This window comes from Anser anser, assembly GCF_964211835.1.
Source record: "Anser anser genome assembly, chromosome: 2".
Lineage (NCBI taxonomy): Eukaryota > Metazoa > Chordata > Aves > Anseriformes > Anatidae > Anser > Anser anser.
The window spans coordinates 108270184-108279537 of NC_139721.1; the positions used below are offsets into that span (position 1 = coordinate 108270184).

At 41.0% G+C, this 9354-nt stretch overlaps 1 protein-coding gene across 8 annotated transcripts in view; it reads left to right on the forward strand.

The window, feature by feature from the left end:
• LOC310894376 (nuclear pore complex protein Nup153-like) overlaps positions 1-9015 on the forward strand; it is a 174376-nt gene extending 165361 nt beyond the window's left edge. For 6 of the 8 annotated variants that reach the window (XM_083824378.1, XM_083824389.1, XM_083824383.1 and 3 more), the window contains 2 exons: positions 3626-3821; positions 4348-5602. The gene's annotated coding sequence lies outside the window, so the exon portion shown is untranslated. Of the gene's footprint in view, positions 1-2371; positions 2546-3625; positions 3822-4347 lie in introns of all 8 variants that reach the window. The other 2 variants (XM_083824387.1, XM_083824391.1) reach the window with 2 other exon arrangements.
• Positions 9016-9354: the final 339 nt, after the last annotated feature.

Consider the following 9354-nt stretch of genomic DNA (forward strand, 5'->3'; position numbering starts at 1 on the left):
TACTCTAGTGCTACAAAGGTCCAAAAATCACTGAACAGTTATTAGCCAGTTTTGTATTCCTTTAATTTGTTGAAAGACTGCAGTAGAGGATTGAAGTTTTTATTGAGGATCACTGTGTGGAAAAATTCTGATTGTTAAATGTCATTTGTATGACTTAAGAACCACGTTTTGGAGTACAGAATTCAGTATTAATTCCAGAAGGGGTAAGGGGAAGGACATTAGCTAGTAATCCCGAACAAAAGCAGTGTATAGAGCTATACTGATTTTAATCGCAGTATTCTTACAGTTGGTCTGTTACTGAACAGATATGTTTTGGGGAGATATGGTGGCCAGGGAGGCGTGTGTGTTTGTGTGCTTCCTCTTCTAGTTAAGGTTCTGGGGTTTGGTTTAGTCAGGAAAATTCGATGAGGCACCTTGTGTAAAAGGAAATGTTAACCAGCATTTTTCAACACGGTGTAGTCCCTTAAAAGTGTCATAGATGAAAAGAGGCCATAAACGCTGGGGGAAAAAGTTAGTGGCAAACTGAGAGCAGGATCACATTCAGTAGTGAGAGAGCAGCAGCCTAGGGAAAGCTGATGAATGACTGTAACAGATAGTTCTATTTTAAGTGTAAAACAACACTCAGTACTTTATAATGGTGGTCTTACCAGAGGGTTCTTCTCCATGGCTCCTAAAAGCACGTCTTGAAGGCATTCGAGTGCAGTGAACTTAAGCTGTAAGAGTTGGGCTGGTAAGCTTGGCCTGATTTGAAGCTGTAGGCACGGGGCTATAATTTCTGAACAGGCTACAAAAGAAACTGTACCACTGTGCTTTTCAGTGCTCTTTTTAGCAAAGCCATCAAATTGTTGCAGGCAATTGATGTTGTTCTTCTAAGAGCACCTGAAAGATATTTTTGTTTGAAGAGTTCAGAGGTACCGGTTAATACTGGTTCAGATAATTACAGCCAGCTCTTGGTGTTTGTGACCAATAAAGTTTGTGGCTCCAAAAGGAGTGGGTTAGTGCTAACTGATTAACTGCTGTATATGCAGAAATATGGAATCTGATTACTTACGCAGAGAGCACTTAAAATGTATTGTTTTGCTGGCTCTCAGTGAGTTGCATCTTAATGCTACCAAGGAATAAGCTTTTTGCTTCTGGCCCAAGTTTTTTAATTTGGTGAAAGCCTTTTCTGTGCACGTGCACATGCCAGAGAGGTTGCTTAAGTAATAGAAGCTATAGTAGCTGCTATCTTCTGTTTTTTGTAGAAGACAGAAACTGAATTCGTTAGCTTTGTAACTGTTATGCATACTAGAATTGGTTTTCTCCCTTTTGAAAATAGTAGAGGGTATGCCTATGTCAGATTTGGTGAGCAAGGTGATCAGATGAGGGCACTGCAAGACTGCCAGAACGCACCAGGTCTGGGGGGAAAAGGAATCCGGCTGAGCATAGGAATTTCTAAAAGGTAACCAAGGAGTTGTGCATTGATACAGTTATTCTAAATAATCAGATTCTTGTAGCTCTGCCTTTGGAAAGTCTGTGGCCCTTGCTGTAGTGGCTGCACACAGGATGCAGTCTACAAAACCAGAAATGCAGAAGTCCTATGTTTTGACTCCCTGGATTCATCAACCTGCTTCAGGATGGCTGGGGGAATCCAACTGTTAAGTCTAGCCAGACAGCGCAACTTGGGCTTAGCTGCCATTGTAACCAGCCTTGTTTCTCAACAGTAGCAAAGCTGAATGCATTGGTAAATATTTTCAGGTTTGGGCCTGCATAAGGTAGAAGGGACAACAAGTGGTTTTATATGCTAGGGAGTTCTTGTTCTTAGAGCTTTCCCTCTAGTTTGAGAGAAGCACATAACTAGTTTTATAGTGGGTTGACAGGAAAGAAGTGGGGGGGAAAAATGGGAACGCAGGGGGAAAGCCAAAGGCGTTATTACTAGAACAGGTTTAGAATGCTATTCTTTGCTTTTCATGAGCTTAGGGCAATGGGGAGTTTAAAGCTTAGCACTTCCTGAGAGGGTTTCTTACTCTACCGGCTCAGTTCTATCACTTATTTAAGGCAATTCAGGTCTCTGAACGGTTAAAGAATTGATACCAAATTTGATGAACTTTGATCCAGGATACTGACAAAACAGGACTTCATATAAACAATTTCAGTATGTTCATGAGGTTAGCTTGTGTGTTCTGTTAAATAGTAAAAAATGACACTTCTGTTTCTGTTTACCTAGCATAATTCTGCAAATGTTGCCTCCTTCTGCTTTAGAATGGAAATGCTCTTCTCCAAGAGAGCACTGTCCAAACTTCTTTGCCAAAATTTTTTGATTAAATTAATATCGTTTTATTTTGAAAACAAGAATAAGCCACAAACATGTTTTCTTGCTTCGGCTATCCAGAAGAACGTCAACAGTATTTTCAGATTTTCCTTCCCTACACAACTGTATGTAGGAAGAGTGCAGTTGGAAGCAGAAGACCTAAGATGATGTATCTTCTGTTTGTTTACTACAGTAACAAGACAATGGATTACCTCTTTATTAGAACTTGTGTAGCTTTGCAGTATTGAAACAAATGTAGGTATTAAAATACACATCAGTAATACGTTTCTGAATGGCTGAGTACCGTGCTCTCTTAGCATTGAAATACCCAGCCATTGGATTAGTTTGTCCCTCATGTTTGCTGAGTTTGGAAGCTATTTCAGAATGCCTTCAGCTTGTATTCTTCCCCAAAAGCATAGAACTCACTTCTCTGCATCCCCAATTCAAGTCAGAGAAACTGGGCACTGCAAACACAGGAGGTCTGCCTGTACAGAATCAGTGAAGACAAGTCTAAACAGCGGATTTTTTTGAATATGCAGCTGGGTTATCTGAATGTTCTTTATGCAGTGTACCTCAGTTTTAGTACAGATAGCACTTGTCTTGGTTCTTGTCATTAGTCTGAAGCTGCCCCTGAGAAAATCTTGAAAGGGAAAGTAGTGAAAGCTAATCAGCTGGCCCTTTCTTCTTAAGAACCAGTGTATTTTGTAATTCTCCCACTAATAATAAGGCGTCATGCTGGAGAATCGCGATTGTGTTGTTAAGCAAGACTGACTTCACCTGAGCGGTATAGTTGGCAGCTGTTGAATGTTTAATGGACTTTAAACAAACAAAAAAACTGAGCAGGTGGAGGTAGACATGGCAAACTGACAGGCAGCGTCAGATGCTTCTTTGAAATGGATAATCTGACTCCATTCACTTCTTTCTGGAAATAAGATCTAGTAATTAACCAAACAAAAGATAGAAGGGTTAAGACTGCATCTTTAAAGCAGCTGTGCTTGATAAATGTCTCTGGTCTTAAATCAATCTTTAGCAAAGCACAGAGACTTAGCAGCAGCTTGCTTATGCCAACGCTAAAAATACTTGATGTGTACAGGTAACCATGTCAAGGCTCTGGAGTTAATCCATGAGAACAATTCCTTCTGGTATTGGCAAAGGTGAGGATGCTTGCTTCTATAGAAATGAGGTTTTGAGCTGTGACTTAAGCTGTCACTTAGGTGACTGTTTAGGAAAGCTTCCTTTTAAGCTTTGAAGTATGTAAGCTGACAAATTGTTTAAGTTCAGAACTGGGTTTACAGTCTCTTGTTCTCTGACTGTATGCAACTTCTCATGTTTCAGACTGAAAGCAGAATTGCAGCGGTACCAGTCATACAACTATAATGATTATTGCCAAGATTACCAGAACTACCACTCGCAGAGGAGTTACGATGCTTACGCTGACTACAACTACAGCTCCTATGCTCCCTATGACAGCATGCAAGCTGTTGGAGACTGCTCTTTAGGAGATTCTTTAATGGCTCCAGCTGTTTTTGAGGTAAAGATAGTGCACGCTTGCTGTAAAGAAAATATTTCACAGATAATACGTTGTACAGATTTGTGTGAATCAGCAAAAAGAATCCGAAGTTGAAAACATGCTTTCTGCTTAGTGTGAAGTTAAAAGAGCAGATTCCATTCAGAGGTGTTTGTATTTAAGTGCTTAAATAGTAAATCCATAGAATTAGTGATTTATACACCATTATTTGTTCACGCATACCAAAGAATGGTTTTGACAGCATAATTGCGTACGCTTCTTCTGTTCCTGTTCTTCTGATTTGCTTTGCTTAAAGCAAATTAAACAGTTGTTGTAAGTGGTCTTATCGTGGTCAATGTATTAGTTGTGACCTCCGGAAGTCCCTTCCAACCTGTACTGTAATATTGGCTTTCTTCTAAAAATAAATAGATAAAATGCCATCTATCCTTGTAGTTGTAGGAAGAAGGAATGGATTGAGACTGCAGCACTTTGAATCTGTGATGCTTTCTGAAATGAGTTATGATTTAACTTAGCCTTTTCTGTCTTTCAGGAATCTTCAGTTATGACTGCAATCGGTGATGACCTAATTACTGACGGTAATAAGGGTTCTATCATTGTCACTTGAGTTTAGCCATCCTTGTGCCTTTTAACAATACAAGCCAACCTCTACTGGATGAAGAACATCTTGAAAATTCAGCTGAGGTCAAACCTCTGTGGGGTTGATCTGCAATCAGCTGGGGTTTTAAAGCTGATACAGCATACACTGACCGCATCAAGTAAAACGGGACACTGTCAATGCTTCGCAGCAGGTTTCTTGTACCTGTGCCTTCATTCCCATTTGAAAATGGTCTAAGACAGAATTTTGTTCTTTGTATTGGTTCCGCTAAACAGATTTTATATTAGAAACTCAGTAATATGCAAAAGCTTTGTTCTCCACCCTGAGGTAAAAGCTTATGTTGCAGATTCCAAAAGGAGGATTCAGCTTGCACTTACAAATACGGTACAAAACATATTTGTGTCCTGGAAGGTTTGCAAAGTTCCTCACGTGGAGGCATTTTATGTTAGTGTTTAGAAACTATCCTATGTAACGTGCATTGCCGTAGAAGTGAATTAAATGACTCTTGGGAGGGTTTCATGGCTGATTATCCGTAAACGTTATCTTTACTATCTTAAACATTGTCTTTGTCTTTATCTTGAAAGACAGTTCTAGTCCCAGCCTTCTAATATACAAATTCCCAAAAGTTGGAGTTGTGAGGCTCAAAATTTTAGAGGACTAAATACCTCACTAAAATTAGTAGATCTAATAGCTTATTACACTTAGCTTAAAATACATTTTATTAGCCATTTCACGTGAAGTTTTTTTGTGCGCGTGCCTCAGATTTGATACTTGGACTTACCAGGCTTTTATTTTCAGATCCACAGCTCTACTTGGATGTTGATGAAATGAACAGACAATTCACGGAGACAAGCGAAGAACTCTACGATTCACTCATGAATTGTCACTGGCAACCTCTGGATACGGTCACTTCTGAAATCCCCTCTGCTATTTAAGTGTCTTCTAGAGCATGACCGTTAGGACCAAAGTGCTAAAACTACATTTCTTCTACATTATTCTAGCTCATAAGTTTTAAAGCACAATGATAGGTTGGGGTTTTTTTGCTATGCTTTTGACAGTTTCTGTAATCTTTTTGTTCATCACTCTCTTCTTGGAGCATCATGAAGTCATGTAAATATTCGAGAAATGTAAAGAGGTAAATGGGGTCTAAAGATAGACTTGCCTGTGTAAATAAAAAATTTGTTTCTGCAAACCTGCCAGCAAGGGATTTTACTTGTACCTGTGTGCAGCACGTTCTCTTCCGGCTTATGGAATTTAACAAGGTAGTAAGGGTATTTCATCTGTCTTTATTTTTATATGGGCATTAGGACACAAGCAAAATCTAGCTTTCCCTTGTTTTCCTGGTTCCTTAGGTAAGCGACAAGCCAAGCCTTTCATGTGCTTGCTTAGACTGGAAGTATGTATGGGAGACACTCACAGGCCTTGCTATGGAAACACCTGTGCCCACTTTTTCCTGCAGGCTGCTGGCTCTAACTGTACTACTGATATATGCTAGGTCAGCTAAAATCGGCTTATAAATAGGGTATGTTAAGCATATGGAAGTGTAGACTTCAACTGCCATAGCTACAAACATCCCGTGGAATGAGGATGATGTCTGCTGGCACTCTCTGCATCAGCATTCAGTTTTCCCTTGCCCTTCTTACTGTTAGACTTCTCAGCTGACGCTTTACAGCGAAGAAATTGCTACAACATAATCCGTGTTCTTAAACCTAAAAAAAAAAAATCTTGGAGAAAACAACTTGCTGGTTTTCCCTCCTTGCTGGCAAGGAGAAAAATAGTCCACCAGGAACAACAAAAAAATCCTAGTAACAGCTCCTTAAGTTATACCCTCTGCTACCCTCTCTGATTGCTCTGGTCTTCCTTCATTCACGGTAATGAAGTTTTAAAGCTCTGGTAGAAGGATGACAGCACTCAAGTCAAAGGAGATGAGAGCAATGAGGAAAGCTTTGCTTTAAGCTAGAGCAGTCTTGCGAGTTGCTGCCTTTATGCTGTTCTTATCTTGAAGGGTACAGAGTCTTTTCCAGTCATAGGGACTCCATAACCCTATGAGTATGGAGAAATAGTTGCTAATTAACAGTGTGTATAATAAGTAAGTGAGGCTGGAAACAAAAGAATATTCCTCCAAGAAAAAAAAGGAAGCAGAAATTACTGTACTTAATAGCTGGGGAAGCTGTTAAAGCTAGTTGACACAGTTCTGGTACTGCCGTGTGTGTTTTGGGGGCAACATAAACCATAATTGCTGTGATGGCAGGTAAGAATCCAATTCTTTTTTATGGCTTAGTGTAGTCAGTGAAAGCAGTGGTCCTAAGCTGCATGCTGTTCTTAAATGTAATGCAAATTCTCTTTTGTGACTCCTCAGTACTTCCAGGTTACTTGTAGCTGATCACCAGCAACTGCTTCTGTTAGCTATTAGCTGTTGGGTTTTTGCTAGGAATACTTTCAGTCCTGAATTGAAATGATGACATCCTGAAACAGAAAAGGCTCTTGGAGTATTGTAGGAAGCACATTCTTCCTGGTTCTAGTGCAGGTGTACACGTAGGAGGAGACAGAAGGCAAAGAACCTCACATAGGTGGAGGGGGTGAGGTGGCATCACAGTTAGAGCTGTTGCAGTTAACTCTTCCCAAAGCATGAAAGCAACGTGGCTGGGAACAGGGATTTGTTGGGTTGCTTCTTTGTGTGAGCCAGGGAGTCTTTTGAGGGGCAGATTAATAAGAATATGACACAAGGTAGAGGTGGAATAGATGAAGCAAAGAATCTGGGTGGGAAAAGGGTTGCTTGTACGTGTCTATGGAATTGTTTCAGGGGACTGAGCTGGGGCAAATTCAAGATAATAGATGCAGCCTCCTTGAATTTGGATGGCAGTGCTGAAGCTTCAAAACCTTACAAGCTTTGATGCCACTTCAATTGTAGTGCATAGCTGTGGTACTTGAGCTCAGAAGTGCAAACTGCACAGGATTTTTTTATCTATTTTCTTCAACGTGAGCAGCAAAACATCTTCCAGGAATGTGCCCGGGTGCTACGCTGCTTTGACACGGCTTGCTTTGCATCACCAAACACAGTAGTTAGGTTGCATCGAGTACTTTGTGGAAACATTCATTGTGTTGTCACCCAGAAATGGGATGCTACAGATATGTGTTGGCCCGGCAGTATCAGTGCTGTTTTTTGGCCTTTGAGAGGTTGGTCCATAACATGTGACCTGTGTAACGAGAGGCCCACATAGATTGGTGACTTCATTAAGTCTGATGCTGTGGTGGTGTGTGACCCAAGGCCCTGAACGTCAGAAAATCAGGCTGTGGCCACCTATTTTATGCAGACTTTGCCTATTAACAAGGTCTCTACACTGTACGTTAGAGACGTGCGCCTCCTTTTCCGGACTAGATAGCGAAAATACCAGTTTTGTAGTTCAGTGAATGAGATTGGTTGGGCTGTTTGTTCTCCAGAGCTGAAAAATGTTGGGAGTGTATTCTCTTGGAGTCCACAGAAATGAAAATGATGAGAGGAAGAGAACGTTGGTTGCAGCCCGCGTGCTGCTGTTATAAAGTAGTTCTCTGATGTCTTTTTCCCTCTGCTGAGACTTATCAGCCTATCGTCCTTTCCTGTTAGGAGCGCATACCTGGCTTGGGATGGTGTGCGGCAGTGCAGATTCTTTACCGTAAGAGCACAGTGAATGCCAGACTTCTTCCTGTACTGCCGTGTTAACCATGAGTCACAAATTCAGGAAGCAGTGATTGCATCGGAACTGCTAGAATGCTTTGCGGAGTCTTTTTACTGGGTAAACTTCACAGCTGCAGTTACAACTTCCAGCCTGTGTTAGCTGAACACATCGTACTGGTGCCCGCCATCAGTTTGACAAAGATGGGATTGCAGTAGGAACTTGCTTTCTTCCTTCTTTTTAATTAAACAAGTCTTTGAAGCAACTTTTCCAACACCGCCATACTTCACTTCTTCCAGTTATTTTCTGTTTTACTTAGCTGAAATGTTTTTTTTTCTTCCAAGCTTGAGGAAGTTTTCTACAAGAATGTCCCGTAATGATTTCATAAACTCTTTTCGTTGTACCTAGCTGCAACAGAGAGTGCTTTTATTCAAAAACCTGCTGGTTTTCTCTTCCAAGAAGTAGTGGGGTTTTTCCTATCTCTTCACTGATGGGAAAGGCTGTAGGACAGTAGCTTGAGGGGCTACTAATGCTGTCATCAGTGAGCCGGGAAAAGGCAGGAGTCCGAAACGGGTAAAAAGTACTTAAAAGGATACCAAAAGAGTAGATGGTACTTAAGCCGTGGATGTTTCTTTTTGCAGGGATGCTCCGGACCAACCGCTTCTTTCTAGCGCTACCTCAAAGTAACTTGCAGATAGAACTCACAGGGAAGGTTGATCAAATGGTGATGATCGCTGTCATTCTGCTGGACACGCAGATACTTGCCTTTCGTTTTGGCTCATTTTTAATAGCAATTAACTTCAGTGCCTCGCGTTAATAGACACCGTTTGACTGCATCGGCAAATGTTTCTGAGTCGTGAGTGTCATTAAAGGCCTGTCACCCTATGGAAATCCTTCTAAATAAGAAAAATGGAATTCAAATAAATAAATAAAGCAGTGTTTGAACTTATGAGCAAACCTAGCGTAGCTGCCTTTGACGCTGATCTGGAGGAGAAAAATCACGTTATCACACTCCTATGGTTGCCTTAATAGCTTTGGTGTACGTGAGGGAGGGAAGCATTATGTGATGTTTGCCTAGCTATTACATGGCCAATGCAGGAGGGGTTTTAGTCAGTTCCCTGAGCACGTATTGTTGCAGAAGTCGGTGATTTCACTGCCCAATGTCTGTTATTAAGGGCACGATTCACGTCCCGTTATCGTTTTTATTATTTATTTATGTGTTTATTTTCTGGGGCGGCGATCTGTCACGATGCCCATCGTTCCCCTGCCGTGGGGTAGAATTTAGCGT